Raw genomic sequence first — 27,296 nt, 5'->3', positions numbered from 1 at the left:
GCTATATTAATTTTCATTTATTTATGTATTTATTTATTTATTTATTTATTTATTTATTTTTATTAAACTATAGCTGTGTACATTAGTGTGATCCTGGGGCACCATACACTTGGTTCATAGATCGTTTGACACATTTTCATCACATTAGTTAACATAGCTTTTGTAGCATTTTCTTAGTTATTTTGCTAAGAAAATGGATCTTTACATTCCACATTTACTAGGATTTACATATACCCCTGTAAGATGCACCGCAGGTGTAATCCCATTAATGCCCCTCCTTCCCCCTCCCTCCACCCTCCCTCCCCTCCCTTTCCCCTTTCTAATTTTCTTAAGTGTTCTGATCATGAAGGAATGCTGGATATTATCTAAAGGTTTTCTGCATCAATTGAGAGAATTATATGTTCTTTGTTTTTTAATTTGTTTAATGTGCTGAATTATACTTATAGTTTTACGTATATTGAACCATCCTTGAGACCCTGGGAGAAAAGCAAATTGATCATGATGTATAATTTGTTAGATGTGTTGCTGGATTCTGTTAGTTAGGATCTTATTGAATATTTTTGCATCTATATTTATTAGTGATATTGGTCTATAATTTTCTTTTCTTGTTGGGTCTTCTTCTGGCTTGGGGATCAGGGTGATGTTTGCTTCATAGAACGTGTTGGGTAGTCTTCATTCTTTTTCTATATTTTGGAACAGGATGAGTAATATAGATACTACTTCCTCTTTAAAGGTTTGGTAGAATTTTGATGTGAAGCCATCTGGTCCCGGGCTTTTCATTTTAGGGAGATGTTGTATGGTTGATAGTATTTCAGAACTTGATATAGGGCTGTTCAACATTTCCACTTCATTCTGGCTAAATTGTGCAAGGTGAGGTGCTTCCAAGTATTTTTCAATTTGCTTCAGATTTTCATATTTCTGAGAATAAAGTTTCTTGTAATATTCATTAAGGATTTTTTGAATTTCTGAGGAGTCTATGGTTATTTCCTCTTAGTCATTTCTGATTAATGAAATTAGAGATTTTACTCTTTTCTTCCTGATTAGGTTAGTCAAAGGTTTATCTGTTTATTGACATTTTCAAAAAAACAACTTTTTGATTTATTGATCTGTTGTATAATTCTTTTTTTTTTTCAATTTCATTTAATTCTGCTCTAATTTTGGTTATTTCTTTTCTTCTACTGGGTCTTGGGTTGGAATGTTCTTCCTTTTCCAGTTACTTGAGATGTCTCATTAAGTTGTTAACTTCCTCTCTTTTCATTCTCTTGGGGAAAGCTCGCAGTGCTATAAATTTCCCTCTTAGGACTGCCTTTGCAGCATTCCAGAGGTTCTGATAATTTGTGTCTTCATTGTCGTTTGTTTTAAAAATTTCAGGTTATCCTTCTTAATCTCATCTATGACTTAGCTATCGTTGAGCATAAGGTTATTTAACTTCCATGTTTTTGTATGAATATGCAGATTCCTGCTGTTACTGAGTTCAACTGTTATTCCATGGTGGTCTGAGAAGATGCAAAGAATAATTTCTTTTTTTTTTTTTTTTTTTTGTAGAGACAGAGTCTCACTGTACCGCCCTCGGGTAGAGTGCCGTGGCGTCACACGGCTGACAGCAACCTCTAACTCTTGGGCTTACGCGATTCTCCTGCCTCAGCCTCCAGAGCAGCTGGGACTACAGGCGCCCGCCACAACGCCCGGCTAGCAAAGAATAATTTCTATTCCTTTAAATTTACTGAGGTTAGACTTGTGACCTAAGATGTGATCGATTTTGGAGTATGTCCCGTGGGCTGATGAGAAGTATGTGTATTCAGTTTTGTTGTGATGAAATATTCTGTAGATGTCTGCTAAATCCAAATGTTGGTTAGGTTTAATTTTAAAATTTCTTTGCTCAGCTTCTTATTGGAGGATCTATCCAACAATGTCAAAAGAGTGTTGAAATCTCCGACATTATGGAGCTGGAGGAAATCAAGTTGCTCTTGTCTGTTAGCGTTTCACTTATAAGTTGAGGCGCATTTTGGTTGGGTGCTTAAATATTAATAATTGAAATCTCATCATATTGAGTATTACCCTTAACAAATATGAAGTGACCATTCTTATCCTTTCTTACATTTGTTGGGTTAAAGCCTATTGTATCTGCTAATAGAATTGCAACACCTGCTTTTTTCTGATTACCATTTGCCTGAAATATGGACGACCATCCTTTCACACTGAGTCTATATTTATCTTTGAAGTTAAGATGTGATTCTTGTATGCAGCAAATATCTGGCCTGAGTTTTTGTATCCAGTCAGCCAACCTTTGCCTCTTTAGAGGACAGTTTAAGCCATTCACATTAATGGAGAATATTGATAAGTCTGGTAAAATTTTGGGTATTGAGTTTTTCAAAAGTCCAGTAGACATTTTTAATCCTTTCATCACTGTGGAAGTTGGAGTTTGATCAAAAGTTTCTGAATGAGTTTACTTTTGTGGTACAGGATTTGGCTTATCATTATGGATGATAGTTCTGGGAATATCCTGAAGAGTTGCTTTGGTTATGGCAAATTTCTTCAACATGTGAATGTCATTAATGTATTTATTTTAACCATCATAAATGAAACCCAGTTTACCTGGATATCGGATTTGGCATTGAAAGTTTGTTTGTTTTAGAAGATTAAAAGTCGATCATGTATTTATTTTTTGAAAACCTAGACATAAAATCAGCTTTTAGCACAGCTTCTGTCCCTGGCAATAGCTTCTACAAGACTTTCTTAGGCCTTCATCTCCCAAAGGATTGGATTCAACCAGAGCCAGTGGTAGAGACCAGCCCTCAGCCTGAATCTCAGGGAAACATGATGACAATGAATCTTGCCTACCTCTAGTTCAGCAGAGTGGCCCTCTTGTTAGACAATCTTACTTCATGACTTTATGATCAATCACATTTCTTCATACATGGGCCATGTCTCTTCTTCAACAAATCCTGATTTAGACATTTTCAAATAAATATCACTCAAAAAAATGGAGAACTTGATTTATTGTCATGTATTCAGTTTTGCAAAGGGTTTGTACTAATTCTTCCATCCTGGAATATAATACAGACATACATGGTCCTTTAAGCGAATTATATATGCCAAGGATATGTATATTGTGCATGTACATTGGCATAATAAATGTTCTTCATGAAATTAGGTTTTCTTCCATCTCTTTTTTTAAGAAAATCAGGCTGTCTCAAACTATCTTCTCAGCATACTGTTTTTCATAAAAATACACTTCTTAAAATGTACGAAATTGCTGAGTCTATTGCAAAGAACAATGGTATTTTAAGTGCTAAATTGTGATTCGAATGACAAGAATATTATTTTTTTTAAAAGGGCAAAAAAAAAAGAATCATAATGATTGAAGAATCTGGTTAAATGGATTTTGGGTAATTGAAGTTTTATTGTACAACTGCGTTTTACACCCATTTTCTCTAAGTGGTTGTGAAAAGGGACATATTTTTCACCACAACTTTGTAAACTTCTGTTTTCTTATTTTTAAGTCTGTTTTGAAATGGTACTTAAGTATTCTTTTAATTTTTCACTCATGTTTTTTTTTCATTAAGTCATTTGTACACAAATCATAAATACAATTTTGTCATGATGGGATTCAATGTCTTGATTATCTGTAGAAATTGGAGTGCTTACATGCGACTAATTAACATAGTCTTCTGGTTTTACTGAAATAGAAGTATAAGTCTTCCCAGTGTGATTGGACAAAAATTGCTTGAGATTTGCTAACTTGGATACATCTGACTTTTCAGGAGACATTTCTCTTTAGTCCTGTGAAATCTCAGCTCAAATGAATTGTGAAATTCTTCTGAGGCCTAGGTTCTGCTTTGAAAGACAAGAGATGTTTAGTCATGTGCTGGGGGTTCATGACTGCAATTCAGAACCTCTCCTAAGTTGTTATTCCAACTGTGGCAGAGTTAGTTAAGATGGTTCCAAGTTATTTTCATTCAAAGATAGTTGTAAGATTTAATGTTGTTCTTCAAGAGCAATCATGAGTATGTTCTCTATGGAGGTTTTTAAAAGAATTACTCTATTTCGAAATCACAAATTTTCCTCTTCTCTATCTGACTTTTAAAATGGGTGCAATAGTTCAAATTAGTTTGGAATTAGAAAACTCAATAGCCTAACCCCCAAATGGTTAGGTTTTGTGACAATAAGCCTGAATGACAATCATCCAGGCACATGTCTAGTGGAAGATACGATAGAACAGGCAATGCCTTGGAATCGATCTATTTTTTTTCTTATTACTTCTCTGACAAGAATAAAAGTATAATAATAGAGTGACATGAGGACATTGATGTTTTTTGAAATACCTTAGATTCTCACTTGACGTTGAGTGGCCTTCTCTTGTCCTTTAATGGCACCTTTAATAGCAGGTGTCAATTAAAAGGAGTGGGCTTGTCTTTATAGGCAGTGAAAGGAATCAGAACTCCTTTTAATATGTCTGAATTTCTAATCAGTCATCATTGCCATTCCGGCAACAACCCTGTTGCCTGCATAAGAATGAAGGCTTACAGGAAATGTGATAGGATGACAAAATACATGTACTAACAAGTCAACAGGATGGAAATTTTGGAGGCAACAGGGGATAATAATATTATAAAAACTACACAATTCCTTTCTCTTGACTGATGGGAACCAAGAGTACCACAATGGGGCAAATGCTGAGTGAGAATCCTGGAAGGAAAGACACTCTGAGTAATAACTCTGAATAGTGGGAGAATGGAACAGACAAGTCTCCAGGGTCTTTATGTAGTTCAAGAGTGTCATCACTTCCTGCAATAGAGACCTCCCTAGACTAGGAAAAAGAGAGGGCCTCATGTCAAGAGCTACTGCTATGATGGAAGAGTCTTCCCCAGATGATGGAAAAAAGAGGGACCCAAAGTCTGGTGAGGATGAGGCATCAACGAGCTAGGGAGATGCAGAAGAATTAGAACTAGCTGGGAAAAATACACTGGGTGGGGACAGAAGTATGAACAAGGTCGCCACAAAGAGATAAAACAAGTAGTCAGAGCCACACACCATTTGGAGGACTACTCTGGAGGGGCAGCACTACCAAGCCAAATAGCAATAATACGGATGAAGAGACCAGTGATTGCCAGGTCAAAGGCACACCAAGTGGTGAGCGTTGTAGGACACATAAGAGCAAGTAGGTAAAGAAGGAGATCTCAGAAGGAGCAAAGTCTTGAAGGATCCCTTGAATGAAAAGATCTGCAATCCACTCACAAATGTCTCCAAGACTGTTTGTTTCAGGCTGAGACCAATTTTCCCATGAACCCTGAACAAATGACATAAAATAACAAGACAGACAAGGGCCTGACATGAACTATGTCTATTAGTCCACACTTACTCTCTCATTTCTATACGCTCAGAACCAATACACACACTCGTACACCACTCAACAGACTCAGAGGTTGATCAGACCCCCCACTTCCACCCAAATTGTGGGAACCCCAGATGGATCTTACCTTGTCTTAGACGTCTGCCTGTATAGGTGCCTGTTCCTGCATGCCAGTTCCTCCCTGTGTTTGACTCCCTGAAGACTCATCAAGGGGACCTGGAGGATTATCAGAAACCACCAGGTGCATCTGAACTCTCCCTCCCAAGGTGGTCTCATCCATCTCCACCAGTCATCTTGACTAGATTCTCTGAGGCTGTTTTCTAAACTTGTTAGAGAAAAGGCTCAAAAGCACCTGTGAACGAATAGGGGGGCATCCCACATTAAAAGCTCATCACTCAAGTTCACAAAGGGTCCTAAGGTGTTCCTTGGAGAACTCTGTCTGTGGAAAAATATCCTTCAAATGTTTGAAAAGACAGCTTAGGGCTGAGTCTGGTTTTGGTGATGAAAACACTATGTTGTAAAAAAGCAAAAGTACAAACTAAAATATATTAACTAAATGCATAAGACATAAATGGAACAGGAATGAACTAAAATATGTAATTTTGTGTAACTGTGGTTAGGGGTCCCCATCAGCATCCCACTGTTGTGTGGGAGCCCCCAATGGGCCAATAGCTCAGTAACCCAGGGTTCCTGCTTCTGACAGGCCCAAAGCCCAGGAGTATGAGGTTACTGTCTCACAGGTTTACCGGACCAACCTCAGGCATCATTCTTGAGGATAGAAATCAAAGTCCCTTTTCACCTGCCCTCTGAACCCCAATTACCCCGTGGACTGAGGCCACAGCAACGATGTCTCAGCAGCAGAAATGTCTTGCTGTCTCTGGCTGTGCTAAAACTCACCATTGGTTTTTCTTCCAGCATTTTCAGGGGTGGGATGCTCTACTGACACATGCTTCTGACAGTCTCTGACAGGCCAATAGCCCAGCAACCTGGGGTTCCTGTCCACAGCTCCATCCCCTTTGGCTTTCCCTCAGAGGTTCCTAAAGGCCCTACACAACTCACAACAAACAAATACAACAAACAGTTATATATTATCACAGTGGTCTACAAGAACAAATAAGCACAACAAGAAATGTACACAACAAGTTGTTACACTCATGTTTGCAGACACTAGGCAGATATAGGTGTTTAAATTTCTTTGGCAGAATTTATGAGTGATTGTCAGCTTTTCTCCTGAGGGCACTGGGTACTATAGGGTCCCTGGAAAGTTTCCAGGGGGCTTCTAACGAAAGCTCACCCTGGAGGCCGCCTGAGTAGCGGCAGTGTCAGTGTCTGGAGAACCTCCCTGGAATCTCTATAATGTTATGTCCAGGAGTCCCCTCAAAGACCACACCACCAGACAAGTCAAATTAAAGAGGAGAACTTTTATTGAAGAGCTGGCTGGCAACTGCCCCAGTGTCTTAAAATGAAGTTTCTGAGTGCAACCCTGAATTGAGCGAGGCTCTGAATTTTAGAAGGCAAAACTTTTCTAGGGGGTCAAGCATGCATAATTCCAGAAGCGAAAGCAACAGATAGTGAGGTGTGTTAGTCAGTTTATTAGGCTATGATCACAAGAGCACTTAGTAATTTATTTTCACAAAAAAATACAATCTACAATCTCCTAAGGTAATGTAGGGAGGGGGACTCGCAGGTGAGGGTCAGAAACAACATGATCATAAAAAGGGATAATCACCAGTGTAGTTAGTAACTTACATCACTAACAATTTTAGAGGAGTGCATTCATAGTTATACAATGGAGGGACACAGAAGAGGAACCGGTTTTGAAGGTAATGGAACATAACAGAAAAAGAGTAAACAGTAAAGTGAAGTCAAACTTGCTCTTTTAACATTCCCATATCATATACTGATGGCATGAAGACCACCTTAACACCAGAACATAGGATGTCGTACAAGTCTGCTAAAATGTGTACACAGAGGAGGTTCCACCCAAATAGAGAGTCCTTTAGCTTTCCCACAGTTATTCTGACTTTAGTTATTCCTACGGGTTTATTTGGGAAAAAAAAATCAAAGCATTCATTTCTTTGTTGAAAAGTCAGTGGTGAATTGGCACAGAATTCTGTGTAGTTCGTGGAAGGGAGGACTTCACTAAACTTTGAAACAAGTTATATTCTTTCTGGCTTCTCTGGCATATACTTGATATGAGAATAATGCCTTAACACATTGTTTTTCCTCTGTGTAAGGATTTTTCTAAAAAACATTCCGGAAAGCATTTTTGCAAAAAGTCTCTACCACGAGTGGCTGTCCGTAATGGAGAAAAGCAGCGACAGACAGAAAATTGAAAAAATTAAAAGGTAATTATTTTAACATTTATGTCTCAAAAATTAATTTTATACCTTACATTTTATAATTTGTCTACTAAAACTCAAAGTTATATTCATGGGAAGCAGGTTAGAAGTTGGCTTCTATTAGCTTGTCACTGTCATTGTTTTCTCACTAATCCAATAAGCATGAAATGCTTGAACATTGTGCCCCTTCTGTGTACCTGACTTTTAATGAATAAAAAGAGCTATTATTCATTAATTCACTAGCTGTTATGTGGGTCACTATGAAATTTTTGAGAGACACAAAAATGAAGAAATGTAAAATCTCTACAGACACAATCAAATGGAACCCTGCCAGAAACCCCAATAAGACTTGCAAATTGAAACTTGCATGGAAGAGTCAGAAAGGGGAGTCAACTGTGGTTTTTGGAAGTGAATTAATGCAGCATAACACAGGCTACAATTTATGATCTTAATTTTGGTAAATATCAAAGTAATTAAACATCTCTATTAATTCTTGAACTGAAGTCATAGAGAGAAAATGACTTATTTCCTCTTCTCAAGAAATTCAGTTTGGGAAAGATAGATAAACCAAGAAATTACTGTCAGTGCAGTATAATCTGTCCTATAAAAGAGATATTTAGAGAACACTGTGGGAACAAAGCAGAGAATCACTCAGCTCAGCTTCTTGAGTCATGTCAGTAAAAAAGGGAGATGTATAGTGTCAGTATGATCACAAAAAGTAAATTGTTTCTTCTCGTGCCAAGGGAAATTTTGGGACCAATTCGATAGTCCTTTCTTGGATATATCCAACATGATAAGAGAATAGAAAAGAAATGTTTATTTACTCTGACTAAAGAGAGTGTGTTCTGTGAAAATTCAGGACACTCATTATCATTTACGTGCATGTTATTGTTTAGTATAGATATTTTTCCTTGAACATCTTTTAAATATGAATTATATGCATACTTTTGGGGATTGTTGGAACATAGTACAGATATTGAAGATACCAGGAACTAAGCCATGTGGCATAATCATAACTCCACTTCCATTAGGGTTTGGTGTAAGCCATTTAGATAGCATCAAAATCTACATATTTGTTTGGTCATTGTTCACAATATCATTTATCTATATTTATAATACACATATCATTCATATATGTATTTATCCTGTGTACCATTAAAAGATAAATATTTTTTAAAAGGCTATGTTGGCTCAGACCCTGTAGCTCAGAGGCCAGAATGATGGCCACATACACCGGGACTGGCAAGTTCAAACCTGGCCTGTCCCAAACAACAATAACAACAACAACAACAAAAATAGCCCAGCATTGTGTTGAGTGCCTGAGGAGCTTTTTGGGAGCCTGAGGCAAGAGAATTGCTTAAGATCAAGGCTGTGCAGTTGCTGTGAGCTGTGATGCCACAGCACTCTACTAAGGGAGACATAGTGAGACTCTGTCTCAAAATAAATAAATAAATAAATACATACACAAATAAAATAAAGTGAGATAAAATAAAATATTATGTCTCTCATGAAAATATGAAATAAATGCATATCAATGCTTCTGGTTAAATTAATAATAAGGAAATCAGTAAGATAGTGTAGCCATCTTTATAGATTGCACATTATGAAACCTTACGTATTTGAACCAAATTGAGCCAGAAATACTGAAATAAATTTACAAAATGATGCAAATATCCCGCTTTCTACCAGAGCAAGGGTTCAGAGAAATCTGGTGACTCTGTACCAGACAGAGTTTTCAATTCTTTGGCCATGTTTTATGTACACTGCTAACAGTTATCTTCAACTGACAGAGATGTAAACAGTGCTGGTTGTGAAAAGTCTTAAGGATCCCATAGTATCCCCAAAGCGTTAACTAGATGCCTTATTTTATATACAATACACCCAGTAATCTTTTGGTCCATTTGAAAGTCCTGCATAATTCCTCCTCAGAGGGATTATACTTCTTTTCAGACTATTATGCTGAAGAAAGTCTTTTCTGTGATTTGTACAACAGGAGTCAGACCAGCTTGTTTTCCTCAGGTTGCAGATTCTTTTATTTAAAAAGCAACAACCATGAATATCAGCTTGTCCATGTTTTCTGAGTAGGAGTAATACAATATTTTGGTAAATAATCAGGTAAACACAACTGTAGCCCAGAATGAAAGAGGGAAGAGGAGAGTGAGGAGAAGGAAGGGAAGAGGACGTGTGGAGGGTGGGTAATTGGTGGAACTTCACCTAGGGTGTATATTGCAAGGGTACATGTCAATCAATTAAGAGTAGAGTATAAATGTCTTAACACTATCATTAAGAAATGAGGTGAAGGTTATGTTAACCAGTTTAATGTAAGCATTCTAAATTGTACACAAAATCAGCACATTGTACCCCATAAATGCATTAATGTACCCAGTTATGATTTAATAAAAAAAAATTGTTAAGAGATAAAAAGAGAGAGAAAAAGAAAAGAAAAAAAGAATCTCTTAGCAATTACCAAATGAGAATAGTAGAAAAGAAAGTAATGAAAACTTGACACATATTTAAAAAGTGATAGAAAGGAGGTAAGATTTGGCTCGGCATCCTGTTGCACAGTGGTTATGGCGCCAGACACATGCACTGAAAGATCCAGGTTTGAACACGGCTTGGGCCAGCTAAACAATGGCGAAACACCTGCCCCCAAAAAAGAAAAAATGGCTGGGCATTGTGGCAGGTGGCTGTAGTCCCAGCTGCTTAAAGGGCTGGACAAAGAGAGTAGCTTGAGCCCAAGAGTTTGAGGTTGCTGTGACAACTGACAACTGATACTGCAACACTCTACCCAGGGTGACATAGTGAGGCTCTTTCTCAAAAAAAAAAAAAAAAAGGGAATGAGGCAATATTTGGAACAAAATCAACCACAGAAGATGGTGGAGCAGACAATGAACTCTCAGAATGGACCGGGTGGTCTTTACAGCTGGGATTTGGTTCTTCACCTAGAGACAGCATTTCTGTGTTGCCAGTTAAAAATAAAGGAGTAATTTAAAATTAATTACTGTTTAATTTCATCAGAAAGGTTTTGGTGGGTTGTGGTTGAGAGTAATCTAAATGTTGCAAGATTTACCTAAGCTTCAACATATTGAGCTAGTTTCAGGAAAGTATTTCATGAAGGGTATTCGTTTTTAAATGATACTTATCTGAATTCTACTAAGGTTTCATTGTGTTGTGAAGACAGTGTATAAATATGCCCCCCCAAAAAAAAATCTCCAGCGTTTCTTTTCTCATTGTCTCCCTGCAGTTCTCACTTCATTGGGTTCCACATTAACTGAAACTTGGGTATCTGAGCTGGGTTCCTATTTGCCTTGTACCTCATGCAAAGTTAGTGTTGCCTGCCTTTACAAGATTGAAATAAATTGCCTTGCTTACCGAGGGCATTTTTCTGTATTTAGGCTATTAGACCAGCTACCAAGAGCAAACGTTGTTCTCATACGGTACGTGTTCCTGGTGTTAAGTAATATCGCTGAACTCTCCGCGGCAAATGAAATGGATGCTTTACACTTAGGGGTGTGTATGGCTCCAAGTATTATATGGCATCCTTCTGCAAGCAGAGAAGAAATGACCTCTGCAGAAAAGGTAATGAAGTTTTTGTATTATACTTGCTGGGGATCTGAATCACCATTAGTAAAGGAAATGGAAGGTATTTATTCTGAAAGACAATGTCTTATAGAAGTTAAATAGAATACACTTTCTTAAATTTCAGTTTACTATATAAAATGCAATTTATCAACATGTTATATGAAAATAAATGCTTCTTTTTATACGTTAATCAGCTTGTGGAATTTGTGATTAAAAACTGCCGCAACATCTTTGGAGGACACGTCACTGCCCTGTTTGGAGAGTCATCCGGAATATAAAATACTCAGGATAAACCCTCAGGTACTGTCAATAATTGGGTTGCTTTTTGTGAAAAATTGACTCATGTCTCTGAAGATGCTGGCACAGTTGTTTTCTTCAAAGCCATGCAAGCTGAAGGAAAGCAAGCCTGGTATGTGGCTCAACAGAGCCCTGGGTTTCCCATCATTTCTTAGAAGGCTTGCTAACAGGTCAGGGTATTTAACAGGATGGTAGGGTTAAATAAGGTGTGTGATAAGTTCCTAGCTTTTATAAGTTATCAGAGGCAGCATGGTACAGTAGAGTTCTGTGACATCACAGCTCACAGCAATCTCCCACTCCTGGGCTTAGGTGATTCTCTTGTCTCAGCCTTCCAAGTAGCTTGGACTACAGATGCCCACCACAATGCCCAGCTAAGGAAGTCTAATATATGTAGTATATATTGTTGAAACTGGAATAGAAATCTCAGAAGTAGTAGAGGCAGGACTGATGTTCTTATTTTTCTTTTTTCCGCTCCCTGATTCTTGAGACACTTCTAGAATTTTACTGTGCTATGAGATCATTTGACAACAACTTGCATTATTAGCAGATAGGCAGATGTTAAAATCAAAGACAAAAGAAACCTCCAGGTTACGAATTCCTATATCACTAGCTATGTTATGTTATCTTTGGCCAATTGTTCTATGCCACTGAGCATCAATATCTTAATCTAAAAAATGTGGCTGAAAGTTTCTTTATGATTACTGTAAATATGAAATGAGGTAATGGATATTATAGAAACTTGAGCAAAAGAAACTGATAGACTTAGTCAATGGATTTCCCAAGAGTAAGCTATGTTTAACATCCAGCAACCCATGTTAGAAGGTATATTCTTATGCAGAACTAGGTATATGGAATTATGTTTTTACTTTTATTTTGTTATTACCACTTAGTCTAATGACATTTTCATTGTTTGGGAAAATTTAGCATAGAGAAAGACCATCAGGACCTAAGATAAATCTAGTACACCTCAACAGGCATTTCCCATTTTAACACCTGTGGTAATATTGTAATAGTTTCTTTATTGGCAGTAGGAATTGAAATACATTACCTGAAATGACAATAAAACTAAGCATTATAGTTCATTTCTAAGGAAATATGGGTTTATTCGTGCTAAGTACGAGTGTTAATCCTGTTTGATTTTTTGACAGATACATCTAGCTTTCCAGAGAGCAATACTTCCTCATGTGAGAGCTTGAAGAAAAAAGCGACTGTGCTGCTGGCCCACAGTGTGATGAATCAAAGAAAATCGTCCAATTAAATTGAAGCATTGACTCGCTTATAATGTTTCTGGACTCTGGCCTTGATGCCCTTGAATTCTAAATGAGCTTCAGAGCCTCCTGTATGACTTTTAGTTTAGGTGGACCAGCCTCCTAAAGACAAGCCGATGGATGTAATAATGTGCAGAGATATTCCACCACAGAATCCTGCCAAGATTCTGTCTGGCACTTGTCCACAGCTGCAGCATATGTTAAAAAAAGAAAATAGAAAATGCTGTAAGCTGTCCTGTATAAGCTCCACCTGATCTACAAGGCTAATTCTATCACATTAACAGCTGTGGCTCACCTGTAGCCCTAGCTACTTGGGAGCTGATTTCCCAGCAGAAACTTTGTAGGACAGATGAAGAGTTCCTATCTTGAATGCACTTCAACAAATTTCTGACAGTGTAGCATTCTTTAACCTGCAAACTACAGTTCGTATTTGATGGAGGAATCAAATCTTCTCCTGACATGCAAAAAAAAGTGAAGCTGAATAGCTCTATCTTGAGAAAATACATCTAACTTCCATGAAGAAATAAAGACAGAGGATAAAAAGTTGGAAAAGTTTGAAACTAAGCATGAAAGTGCACAATCAAAGTCAGGCCATTCAACACAATGAGGAGGAGGAAGAGGAGGATGAGGAAGAGGAGGACGAGGAAGAGGAGGAAGCAGAGGAGGAGAAGGAGGAGTCCAAACCAAGAGTGAAAATGATACTGCTAATGTTTTTAATCTCAGATTGATTATTCAGTATGAATTACTAAAAAGTTAATAAATCGTTCACCAAGTTGATTATTGGGGAGGATTAAAAAGTTTAGATAAAAGAATGCAATGAAAATGATCTGAATTTCTAGCCAAAAAGTCATGGCTGTTCCATCATGAAAAAGCACCAGTTCACGCAGCACTGTCTGTGAGGGAGTTAAGAGCAAGCAACATCATTTTCACTCTTGGTTTGGACTCCTCCTTCTCCTTCTCCTCTTCCTCCTCCTCTTCTTCCTCCTCTTCTTCTTCCTCCTCCTCCTCTTCCTCCTCCTCCTCTTCACCCTCCTCTTCCTTCTTCTCCTCCACCTCTTCCTTTCCCTCATCTTTTTCCTCCTCCTCGTCTTCTTCATCCTCCTTTTCCTCCTCTTCCTCTTCCTCCTTCTCCTCCTCCTCTTCTTCCTCCTCTTCCTACTCCTCTTCCTCCTCGTGTTCCTCCTCTTCCTCCTCCTCTCCCTCTTCCTATTCCTCCTCTTTGTTTTCCTCTTCCTCTGCCTCTTATTCTTCCTCATATTCCTCCCCTTTCTCTTCTTCCTCCACTTCCTGCTCATTCACTGGGTAAAAATTTAGAAAACAATATTATTTTATACTATTGTAAATCCTAAGAACCTGGAAGTTGTAGTTCTCATTGCAGATACCAGTGACTTTAAAGCAGCAAAAGTAAAATTAGACATATTATAATTGTTCTGAAAACCATGTTTGCAAACAATCCAGGTTTGGGGTTGTTTTATCACTGCTTAAAAAAAAAATGAAATACCAATACAAGCCTGAAACTAAGCATCAAAGTGCACAACGGAAGTCAGGCAATTCTCCACAAGAAGAGGAGGATGCAGAGGAGAACAAGGAGGATGACAATAAGGAGGAGGAGGAGCTGAAATGAGCAGGAAAGAGTGGAAGAAAGAAGAGCAGGAGTGGAATTGGAGGAGGTAGATTAGGAGGAGGAAAAAAAGAAAGAAGAGAAGGAAGAAGAGGAGGAAGAGAAGGTGAAGGAGGAGAAAGAGGAGGAGGAGGAAAAGGAGGAGAAGGAGGAGGAAAAAGATACGGAGGAGGAAGAGGAGGAGGAGAAGAAGGAAGAGGAAGATGTAGAGAAGGAGGAGCAGGAAGAGGAGGAGGAGGAAGAAGAATAGGAGGAGGAAGAAGAGGAGGAGGAAGAGGAGAAGGAGAAGGAGGAGTCCAAACCAAGAGTGAAAATGATGTTGCTTGCTCTTAACTTCCTCACAGACAGTGCTGTGTGAACTGGTGCTTTTTCATGATGGAAGAGCCATGACTTTTTGGCTAAAAATTCAGACCTTTTTCATTGCATTCTTTTATCTAAACTTTTTAATCCTCCCCAATAATCAACTTGGTGAACGATTTATTAACTTTTTAGTAATTCATACTGAATAATCAATCTGAGATTAAAAACATTAGCAGTATCATTTTCACTCTTGGTTTGGACTCCTCCTTCTCCTCCTCTTCTTCCTCCTCTTCCTGCTCCTCCTCTTCCTCCTCGTGTTCCTCCTCTTCCTCCTCCTCTCCCTCTTCCTATTCCTCCTCTTCCTTTTCCTCTTCCTCTGCCTCTTGCTCTTCCACATCTTCCTCCTTTTTCTCTTCTTCCTCCACTTCCTGCTCATTCACTGGGTAAAAGTTTGGAAAACAATATTATTTTATACTATTGAAAATCCTAAGAACCTGGAAGTTGTAGTTCTCATGGCAGATACCAATGACTTTAAAGCAGCAAAAGTAAAATTAGACAAAAATACATATTATAATTGTTCTGAAAAATATGTTTGCAAACAATCCAGGATTGGGGTTGTTTTATCACTGCTGAAAAATAAAATGAAATACCAATACAAGCCTGAAAATAAGCATCAAAGTGCACAATGGAAGTCAGGCAATTCTCCACAAGAAGAGGAGGATGCAGAGGAGAACAAGGAGGATTAACATAAGGAGGAGGAGGAGCTGAAATGAGCAGAAAAGAGTGGAAGAAAGAAGAGCAGGAGTGGAATTGGAGGAGGTAGATTAGGAGGAGGAAGAAGAGAAAGAAGAGAAGGAGCAAGAGGAGGAGGAAGAGAAGGAGAAGGAAGAGGAGGAGGAGAAAGAGAAGAAGAGGAAGAGGAGGTGGAGGAAAAAGATGAGGAGGAGGAAGAAGAGGAGGAGGAAGAGTAGGATGAAGAGGAAGAGGAGGAAGAGGAATACGAGGAAGAGGAGGAGGAAGAGGAGAAAGAGAAGGAGGAGTCCAAACCAAGAGTGAAAATGATATTGCTAAAGTTTTTGATCTCAGAGTAATTATTCAGTATGAATTTGTTAAAAAAATAAACAAATGGTTTACCAAGTTGAGTTTGGGAAGTATTAAAAAGGCTAGATAAAAAAAAAATCAACAGAAAAGGTCTGAATTTGTAGCCAAAAAGTCATAGCTCTTCCATGATGACAAGGCACCAGATCACATAGCACTGTCTGTGAGGGAGTTAATAGTGAGCAACATCATTTTCACTCTTGGTTTGGCCTCCACCTCCTCCTCCTGCTCCTCCTGCTCCTCCTCCTCTTCCTCTTCTTCATCTTTCTCCCCCTCTTCCTCCTGATCTTCATCATCCTCCCTACTTGTCTCATCTGTCCATGATGACTTATTCCTTTCTGTGAAGGTAATGAAAACATTGAAAGGAAAACATTTTGATGATATTCAGGACATCAACAGTAATATGAGATTAACTCTAATGGCCATTCCAGAAAAAGATACTAGACATCACCAAAGGACTAATAACCAGAATATATAGGTAAGTCAAGAAAATCAATAACATTAAATAATTTTATTAACTGAGCAAGAGATAAGAATAGAAACTTGTCTCACTAAAAAAGATTAATGGAAAAACTAATTGTGAATATATGCTCTTTGTCATTAATTATCAGAGAAATATAAATCCAAACCATTAATATTTCAGATTGCACCTGTCCCCAGTGAGAATACCCCAATCATAAGGTCTCAAAGCAGCAGATGCTGGCATGGGTGCAGAAATAAAGCAATACTCATGCACTCGTGATGGAACTGCAACTACTATGGCCCATATAGAAAGTAGTATGAAGAGGCCTAAAAGAGCTAAGTATGGGCCTACTATTTTATATGAATCCCATTACTAGAAATTTTCCCAAGATAATAAAGGCACATTTTATTAAGATACCAGCCTTTGAATATTTATAGCAGCACAATACACAATCATGAAGATGTGGAAATAACCCAAGTGACCTTCAACACATGGAGTCATAAATTCTGGAATATTTATATGTACCATGGAATGCTATTCTACTAACAAAAGGTGGATATTTTGTATCTTTTGCAACACATGGATGTAATTGGAAGCCAGTCTCCTCAGTGAAGTGTCACAAGAATCAACAACAAACATCACATGTACTTAGTCCTAAAGTGGCACCATTAGATTAATACATGCTCCTATGAGAGAAAAACTCAATGGGATTCAAGGAAGAAGTCTGGTAAATTCCCACTCACCATGTGCATTCCACCCCTGTTTGAAGGACACATTTGCAACTCAGACTTTAACCTTACTTATGCGAACCATGTAACTTAACTGTGCTCCCATATTAATATGAACTTAAAAAAAGCATAGTTAATCAAAAAATTAAGAGTACGACTATGTCTGTTGATGAATAAAACAATGTGAAATGTTCAGTGTAAGTGAGTGGCCATCTCTACACCATTTCTCAATCACAAGCCTTCCCAACTTCATTCTGGAAGCATGAAGCAGTCCATTCATGCAGCCACAGGACAGAAAATCCTGATTCAAGAACTTTGGGTAACTTCAAAGACGTCACGAATAAAAGATGCAATGGAAAAGAAAATGGTCGCTCTTGATATCCTACTTCTCAGGATTAGTAGCATCTGTCTGGCCTACTTATTAAATGTGTTAGTTTGTGTTTAAAACACAAATATGCTCAAAGAGAATATATCCAAAATAAAAGTGGTCTAACTTCAGAAGACTTTGAATGTCTTTAAACATTGGTCTTTCTACAGAAGACTTTAGAAAACATTTCTTTCTTCAGTTAAGTAATTGGTAGATTCTGAAATAGAAACTTTTTACTACTAGTGTTTTGATAAGGATCTGACTTTTGCTCTTGAAAAAGTAGGTTATCACTTTTTCAAACACAGCCCATTGAGTCTTCAGGAAAAAGCATGGTAATGTGACTTTGGGGTTAAGACTCTTGTGTCTTGAATCTCTTGAGTTTCAAGTTTGTACAGTCTCAAAGCTATGAGGACTCTCTTGGTGGTGACTCAATTTATTTTTCAGGGCACCCTACACACAGCCTGGAGATGAGGTTCTTTGTTTTGCTTTTGGTCTGCATTTGTCCTTTGGGAGGATGCTTCTCATCCTACCAGCTATTATCTCCTCACTCAGCTTCACCCTACACCACATGCTTCTTCTTGTGCTGCTCATTTCATTTTGACATGTTTTTCCTTTCTGTAGGATTGGAAGGTGACACACTGTTTTTTATCCAGGCTGAGTGTCAAAGCTCTTTTTCCACCATTTCCTGGATTGTATTGAGTGTTTTCTATACCCATAGATGGGCTACAACTGCTTTGTTACCACATGATACTCTCTACACTACATCATTATCAAGAACCACAGAATGAGCACCATATTAGACAAGGGAGATCATATTTAGTTTCATTCAGGGCATCTTTCTCACCACTGTCACCTTCCCATTGCCCATCTGTGGCCTCATTGAAGTGGAATACCTTGTGTGAAATCCCAGTATCTGGAAACTGGCTTGTGAAGACACCCCAGCCTTAAAGATGGCGGAGTTCATCAATGTGAACCTCATGTCACCAGGCTGTTTTCTTCTCATTCTCCTTTAGAGACCCATCATCCACTTGCTCCATCTTGCAAATATTCTCTACTATGGGCTAATGCTGTGTTTTCTTCACTCACACTTCCCACTTCACTGACATTCTACTCCTCTATGTGTAAGTGGTCTTCACTTACCTGAGGTCAACCCTAAAGCCCTTGCTGGATACAACTACTCACATTATGAATAATGTCATATGTCCCATGTTGAATTCCTTAGTATATAGCCTCAATCGTAAGAATTTGAGGATGGTATAATGGAGGATGGCATGACATTAACTGGGCTTCATTCCTGTGCAGTAGTAGAGTTAAGTGGCTCACACTTTTTCACATGTTTTGGAGGTTAGAAGCATTTTTATTCTCACAAGTATTTTTGATCTTGAGAAGACAGCAGTTATTAATATTTCCATTTGACTATGTGAAGACTAAGACTTGAAGAGTTAAAGTAACTTGTGCAAGTACACTTTAGGAGTGTATGGCAGAAAGGAAACTCTAGGGCTGTTTTTCTGACTGCAGACCCTGTGCTCTCTTGAGTATTTGTTACTGCTCAAGATGGAGCTATGGAACTCTTCTCTGAAGATGGAGCTATGGATCTCTTCTCAGTAGGAAAACAACCAAAAACTTCTGTGTCTCAATCTTTATTTTCTTTATCCTCATCCATCCTCTGTTCTGCCCAGCCCACCCTGGCACTTCATCTTGGCTGCACTACTACATCTCCAAATGCCTTCATTGGAAAAACATTCATCTTATTGTTCTTATAGGTGTTCAAGAACATCTTGAGGAATGCATCTTCACGGTTCCAGATGGCATCCTTTTACTTCCATTCCATGAAGTCGTATAAAGATAAAGACCTTTCTGGCTAAGAAAGGAGGCAGATCTCTTGAAGGCAAAGCAGAATTACCAGTGTGCTGAATCACTGCCAATCCCTGGCCATTGAATTTAGATCTGAAAGAGGCCCTGGCTCTGAACAGGCACCTTGCGAATCAGAAGAGAAGGTAAGTTAAGGAATCCATGGAGTTGTGATGGTGCTGTTATCAAATGTTTTAGAACCAGGATTTGGCTCTGTCTTGCTTAACACAACATGGAGGATGTACTGGGTCCAAGCTATAATTGTTTTGTGTTCTTGGCTTCTCTGTTCACTGAAACAGTGATACCAAGACACACCTGAAAGTGACTTTTTTCCTTACTAGGTTCCTTTGTTAATATGGGGATAGATATGATTAGGTTATGTAGTTGATTTTTACAGGGTTAAAATCTGAATTGTAAGTGTGTATACCTAGGAAGTATGCAATATACCCATGCAGTGTACCTGTTGCATGGAAATTTACATATGTCGTATCCCCGTCTCACTGACTTGAGTTTCAATGACTTTTTCCTCTAATGTGTGCATTTAGGTGCTTATTTACTAGTCCAAATTTAGTGCTTATTAAATGTGATTTTAGTTTTTGCATTGTTGTGATACTTATGAGAATGGACTCCAATTTTATCTAGCTTTTTATAAAAGATACAAAACCCCATTTTTTTTTTCCACAGTTATTGGCCAGGGCTGGGTTTGAATCCACCACCTCTGGCACATGGGGCCAGCGCCCTACCCCTTTGAGCCACAGACACTGCACACAAACCCCATATATATATATATAATTTTTTTTTTTTTTTTTTTGCTGTTTTTGGGAGGGACTGGGCTTGAACCCGCCACCTCCGGCATATTTGGCTGGAGCCCTACTCCTTTGAGCTACTGGTGCCGCCCTAGACCCCATAATTTTTGAAGCAGAGTTGTATTCTGTGGTTTACACAGACCATAATCTATTAATACATTCATGAGTTGGAGGTCATTTCCGTTGTTTCCACATCTTTGTAATTGCAGATTGTGCTGCTATAAACATTGAATTGTAAATATCTTTATGATAAAATGTCTTTTTGTTTCTTTTGTGTAAATACCAATTAGTGGAATGATAGAATCTAATGGTAGGACTACTTTTTGTGCTTGGAGGAATCTCCATGCTACTTTCCCAAGATGTTGTAAGTAGTTTTCACTCTCACCAGCAGTCCCTGAGTGTTCCTTTCTCTCAACATCTGTGCACCATTTGATGTCTTAGAAATTTATGACATCATCCATTCTTAGTGGGCATAGTGATATCTCCATATTGTATTCATTTTCATTTCCTTGATGATTAGGAACAATGAGCATTTTTCAGGTGCTTATAGTCCAGTAGACTATTCCCATAAAGGTTGTGTTCATGTCCCTTGCACAGTTTCTAAAGAAGTTGTTCAATCTTTTCTTATTGATTTGCTTGGGTTCTTATAAGTTCTGGTTATTGTTTCTTTGTTGAATGTGTACCGTGCACATGTCTTTTCCCATCCTATAGGTTGTCTCTTTGCTATTTTATATCATTTAGGTCTGCAGAAACTTTTTCATTTGATCCAATCTCATTTGTTTAATTTTGTTTTTGCTGTGATTTCCAGAATTGTATTCTTTACAAAGCATTTTCTAAACTGAAAAGATTAATAGCTTTTCCCACACTTTAATCTGGTGTCTTTATAGTTGTGTGTCTTCTGTTTAAATCTTTTATCTATTGTGAACGGTAAGAGGCGCAGCTTCTGTTTCAGCTTTTTTACATGTGACTAACCAGCATTCCCAGCACCATTTATTTAATAGGCATTCACTTCCACAATCTATGGTTTTGTGTGTTTCATCAATATGGAAACATAAGGCTGGTTTCATGTCTTGACTCTCTGTTCTATTCCATAGATCTATGACTTTAATGTTACAACAGTATCTTGCTGTTTCATTATTATAGACTTGTTGTAAAATCTAATGTCTGGTAAAGTGGAGTCTCCAGATTTGTTCTTCTTTGGGAGAATTGCATTGGCCATTTCATTTTTTTTTTTTGTTTGCTTGTTTGTTTGTTTTCCTAATTCCAAAAGAAACATAAAACTATTTTTTTCAAGATCTAGAAAATACGATGTTCATATTATAATAGGGATTTCATTGAATCTTTAGATTACTTCAGGTAGTATCTGCATTTGAACAGCATCAGTTCTTTCCTCTGTTCACATCATCTGCAATTTTTTTCTCAGTGTTTAATAGTTCTATCTGGAGAGATTCTTCCTATCCTTTGTGAAATATATTTTAAGGTCCTTTATTTATTTTTGATGCTATTGCGAAGCAAATTGTGTCCTTGATTTTATTCTCAGTTTGAGTATTGTTAGCATATATGATGGCACCCATTGGAGTACATTGTTTTTATATCCTGGGATATTGTATCTATCTTGAAATCCCATTAGACACTTGGCTGGATCTTTGTAATTTTCTAGGTACAAGATCATATCATCAGCTTTTGGCAAAGAGTGAGAATTCCTCCACGTCCATACCCAATTATAGATTCATTTGCTTTTTTTTAGGAACAGGAATTTGATTTATCACATCAATAAACAAATCCTAAAATCACAATACTGAATATTCAGATTTTTTTTTCCTTTTTTTATTTATTAAATCATAGCTTGCACATTAATGCGATCATGGGGCACCATACACTGGTTATACAGACCATTTAACACATTTTCATCACACTGGTTAACATAGCCTTCCTGGCATTTTCTTAAGTTATTGTGTTAAGAGATTTATATTCTACATTTACTAAGTTGTGGTATATGTACACCATGGAATATTATGGAGCCTTAAAGAAAGATGGAGACTTTACCTCCTTCATGTTTACATGGATGTAGCTGGAACATATTCATCTTAGTAAAGTATCTCAAGAATGGAAGAAAAAGTATCCAATGTACTCAGCTCTACTATAAAACTAATTTATGGCTTTCATATGAAAGCTATAACCCAGTTATAACCTAAGAATATGGGAAAGGGGGAGAGGGAGGGAAGGGAGATGGAGGGTGGGCAGAGGGCGGATGATTGGTGGGATTACACCTGTGGTGCATCTTATATTTGATTTTTTTTATCTGATTATTCTGTGTTGGACTTCCAGAACCATGTAGAATTGTAGAGGTGATAAAGGACATACTCATCAGATTTTGATTTAAGGGGAAATATTTTCAGTTTTTCTCAACTCAAAATCTTGTTGGGTGTGGATTTGTCATAGAACACCTCTATCAATTTAAGGAATGTCACATCTATGATAATTTCATTGAATTTGTTATTTAAGAAGGTGCTGACATTTGGCTGATGCTTTTTCTGTATCCATGGACTGGATCCTATAGTCTTTGTTATTACTTCTTTTTGATGTACTATAAAAGTGGTAAGTTACACACCTCTGGGAAGAAATCCTCTTGTCATCAACTTTTTTATTTTATTTATTTATTTTTTGTTGTACAGCAGGATTTTGTGTGTTGAGTTTTATAGAGTACTTTTGCATCTATAGCCAGTAAAAATGTTGGGAGTTATGAGTTATTTCTCTGGCCTTTCCTGGATTTGGTAACAGTGTGATATTAACTTCATAAAAGGACATGGGGGGGGTTCCTTCTCTCTCAATTTTGTGGAATAGATTGTGCAATATTGGTACCACTTCTTTGAAGGTTTAATAGATTTCTGATCTGAAGCTATATGGTTAAAGCCTTTGTTGTTGCCACCTTTCTTTACTTTTGTTTACATTTCAGTAATTGATCCATTGGTCTATTTAGGAGATCTATTTCTTTCTGATTGGGTCTAGAGAACTACTGTGCTTCCAGAAATTTGTCCATTTCCTCCAGAATTCTCACATTTCTGGGCATAGAGATTTTTGTAGGATTTAGTCAACAAGTGTTATATATTCATGATATCTGTTATTTCCCCTTTTTAATTTCTGGTTGACTTTATTAGACATCATACTTCTTTATTTAAGATTAATCAGGGACAAGGGTAATGAATTTTGTTTCTTTCCAGAGTAACCTCTTTTAGCTTTGTTAATTTTTGATTTTTTTTTTTTGCCTTGATTTCATTTAGTTCTATGATCTCCTTTTGGTTCCTTCTTCTGCTGTTTAGTAATAGAATGCTCTTCCTTTTGCATTTACTTGGGATAGAAGCCATTGTGTTGTTGATTTGTGTTCTTTCTGATTTCTGGATGTAGCTGTTTATGGCAATGAATTTCCCTTTCCTGACCACTTTTGCTGTATCCCAAATGTTTTGTGGCTTGTGGCCTCATTATCCCTGTTTTTGTGAAATACATGTGTTTTAATCTTTATCTTTTTCTTGGGCCAGCTATTGGTTAGCATTCATGACTATGCGAGGAAATGAATGATTTTGTTCCACCTCCATTCTTCATTAATTTCACTAAGGTCTGTAAGTTCCACTTTACCATTTGTGTAATTCAATGAAGCCAGTTTACAACCTAGGATATGATCAATCTTGGAGAATCATGCATGAGTTGCTAAGGATGTGTCTTCAGTGGTATTCAGGTGAACTGTTATGTAATTGTCTATTAAACCCATTTGTTCTAGGGATGGGTTTCAGTTCAATGTTTCTCTGTTTAATTTCTGCTTGGATCTCTCCAGTTTTGTCAGTGGGGTGTTGAAATCTCGAGCAATTGTGGTCTTGCTTTTTGTCATTTTCTTTAGATCCAGCAGATTTGGCCTTTTAAATCAGGCAGTGCCTCAGTAGAGTGTATTATTATTTAGCACTGACATGTCTTCTTGATAAACTGTTCCATTCCTCAGTATGTGATGACCCTTCATTTATTCATGTTTGTTACTTCAAGTCAATAGTATCTGTGATGAGAAGTGGTATTCTCACATTCTTTTATTTTCCATGTGGAGAAATGTTTGCTTTCCAATCCTGACGCTGCATCCTGTTGTGTCCTTGTTAGTTCAGTTTCTTGAAGAGTGCATATTCATGTTTTCTCTTCCTTCTCTTTTCTTTTTCTTTCTTTCTTTCTTTTTTTTTTTTTAATCCTGTCATCCAGCCTGTGTTTCTTTGGTGGGGAGTGCAAGCCATTCAGACTTAATTAGAGAATAGATAAGTAGGGCGCATTTCTGTTTGTCATAATGTATGAGACTCTGAAATGTCACTCAGGGAATTGTAGTTGCTAGGATTTCTAGGGAGTTTGACATTGTCGTGGGTTTCTTGTATTTTCCTGTACTTAAGACAGGACTTAATCTTTTCTGCAGGGCAGGCAGGGGTAACATGTCCTTAAAGGTAGCATGGCAGGAATAGATTTGATTTCTCCACTGAATATGAAACTTAGTCTTGTAGGATAGAAAGTCTTAGCCTGGTGGTTGTGGTGTTTGAGCAGATTCAAGAGAGGAGCCTGGTCTTTTCTGCCTTGAAGTTTTCCACTAAAAATTTAGCTGTTAATCTGATAATTTACCCCTGTAGGTAAGATGATGCTTATGTCTGTCATCTTTTGAAACTTTTTATTTCATGCTGACTTTTGCCAGGTAAACTTCAGTTAGTCTAGGAGATGTCCTATTCGAATTATTCATACTGGAGTTCAATAGTCATCTACTAAGTGTATGGCTATTTCTGTGGTAATGGTTGGGTAATTTCCAGCTGTAATATCTTTAGATAGACCCTCCATGCTCTTAGGACTCTTCTTTACCTTCAGGGACACCTAATATTCATATGTCTGGATGCTTTGCATAGTTATATCTCTCTAAGAGATTGCTTGCATTTGTTTTTTTCTTTAGAGCATTGTTAAATAACTGTGTTAGCTAAAGAGCCTTATCTTTAAGCTCTGAGGTTTTTTCTTCTCTACTGTTTGTTCTATTTTTGAAATGCTCCCCACTGTGTTTTCCATATTCCTTAATGTCTCTTCCTGTACTTCCTGCTCTGTCATAACCTTCCTAATTTTGTCTGGATCCTCTGTGACAAGTCTTCAATTTTGCTAATTTTTTTAGTTTTCTTTTTTGTTTTTCTTTCTTTTCCTATTATTTTTGTACTTCTTTAAGCATGTTTTCAATTTTCTCTTCAATTCCATTCATTTCATTTCCCATCCATAGTCTGAATGCCATTTGTGTAACTTCAACTATTTATTTATAGTTGTTGTCTTTTGCATTAGCTTCATTGTGAGCTGTTGACTTTTTATCCTTCTTTTTTCTTCAGGTGGGTTCTCTTGTTACTCTGTCTCTCTCTCTCATCTCGCTTTACACTGCAGTATAATGCTAAATTGACTTTTCTCTATGATGTACCTGTCAGGGTGGCTGTCTAATCTCAAATCTTGATGTTCTTTTCGCTAAAGAATGACCAGAAATAGCAAAGTGTCAGTTCCAGCTTATGACACACTATTATTCTGGATCTTAGGGTGGTTCATAAAAAAAAAAATAAAATAAAAAGTGGCACCTGTCTCTCAAAGGAGTAGGGTGCCACCTCATTTACCAGAGATGGCGGGTTCCAACCCAACCTCCGCCAAAAATTCAAAAAAAAAGAAAAGCAGAAAATCACAAGTAGGGCTCGTATGATGGAATAACCACAGAGAGGAAGCAAATACAAGGAAGAAGTTTTTACTGTATAATGGATTGTGTCTGTCTCTGCAAGTAGAGAGAGACAGATTACTTCTTTCTGAAGATTCTGTTTCTTTAAGGACTTCCCTGTCCACTACCATAGTTACTACAATGTATGCCTGTATTTTTCACTTATTCTTTCTTTTTCTTGTGCCAGAATGTGTTATCAAAACAATACCTATTATGAATTTTAAGGGTAAGTTTTGTTTTCCTTTCAACACCTCCAGAAAACAAAGCCATGATGCAGTCATCAAACGTGGAGACCTATGATATGGATACTGAAAGTGAATCTAAGAAGATAGCCCATGACATCAGATGAGGAGGATTATGATCATGTGTGTTTATACCCAGAAGACCAAAAAGCACATCATAACAAAGATATTTGTACCAGAATGTTTATTGCAGCTCAATTCATAATTGCTAAGTCATGGAAGAAGTCCTCAGTTTTTCTTTTTACTGAAGTACACCCTTTAAAAGCTTGCTATGACATGATTTGTGTGTGGTAAAAATACCAAACTTTATTTTTAAAAAAATATTTTTATTTTGTTTTCACACTTGACTAATACTTCTAGGACAGCAATTGTTTTCCTTCATCAACTTTGAAGATCTTGTTCCACTGTCTTTTGGCATCTCTTGTTGCTGATGAGAAGACCACTGCAGGACTAAATTATAGGAAATCTTTTTTCTTTGTTTGCCTTTGACATTTTCTCTGTTGTTGATATTCTGATGGTTTACCATTAATGCGATCATGGGGCATGATCATAGTGCTAATTTATTTTATTTACATCTTCTTCTTTAGTTCTAGTAAATTCTCCACCATCACCTCTTCACATTTGCCTCTTCTTATTCTTTCTCTTCTCTCCTTCTACAACTTTTATTAGATGTTAATTTCTTAACTTGGTGTTCTGCACAAACTAATACTGTGAAGTCACAGTGAGGAACTGATTTATTTCATTTTATTTTAATTAATTTAAACTTAAATAGCCTCACATGGCTTAGAAATTAAAGTTTAGAAAGAACAGCTCTAAATAAATTTTAAAGTATGTGTGTGTTATATGTGCATGTTATAACACAGCAAGAAAGTCTTCACCAGAGGCACCCTCAGACTTGAACTCCCTAGTCTCCAGAATTAGACAAATAAATTTCTATCGTCTCAGGTAATCTCAGTTATTCTTTTAAATTTCTCTTAAATTTCTCAGGTCTCTATAGTCTCAGGTATTCTTTTACAGCAGCACAAAATGGACTAAGACAATAGGTATGCAAATGTGTATACATACATATATGTGTATATACACACACGCACACACACATATACATGAATGTGTGTAGGCACATACACACGTGTACATACAAATAAGTCATAGAGGACAAAATAAGTTCTTCCACAAATTTTATCTGAAAGAAACAGTAAATCTTATTTCATGTTTGTAACAATGCCTTAACATTC

General features: G+C 37.3%; 1 long non-coding RNA gene across 1 annotated transcript; it reads left to right on the top strand.

Annotated features, from left to right (window-relative positions):
• Window positions 1–1,561: 1,561 nt before the first annotated feature.
• On the top strand, window positions 1,562–27,227 carry LOC128578998 (uncharacterized). Its single transcript, XR_008378022.1, has 7 exons — window positions 1,562–1,788; window positions 7,591–7,701; window positions 11,091–11,274; window positions 11,472–11,577; window positions 12,723–16,339; window positions 19,183–19,416; window positions 26,077–27,227. It is a non-coding gene; the product is annotated as an uncharacterized LOC128578998 (long non-coding RNA).
• The last annotated feature ends 69 nt before the right edge of the window (window positions 27,228–27,296 follow it).

This window comes from Nycticebus coucang, chromosome Y, assembly GCF_027406575.1.
Source record: "Nycticebus coucang isolate mNycCou1 chromosome Y, mNycCou1.pri, whole genome shotgun sequence".
NCBI classification, from domain to species: domain Eukaryota; kingdom Metazoa; phylum Chordata; class Mammalia; order Primates; family Lorisidae; genus Nycticebus; species Nycticebus coucang.
This window is presented reverse-complemented; position numbering and strand designations above follow the sequence as displayed.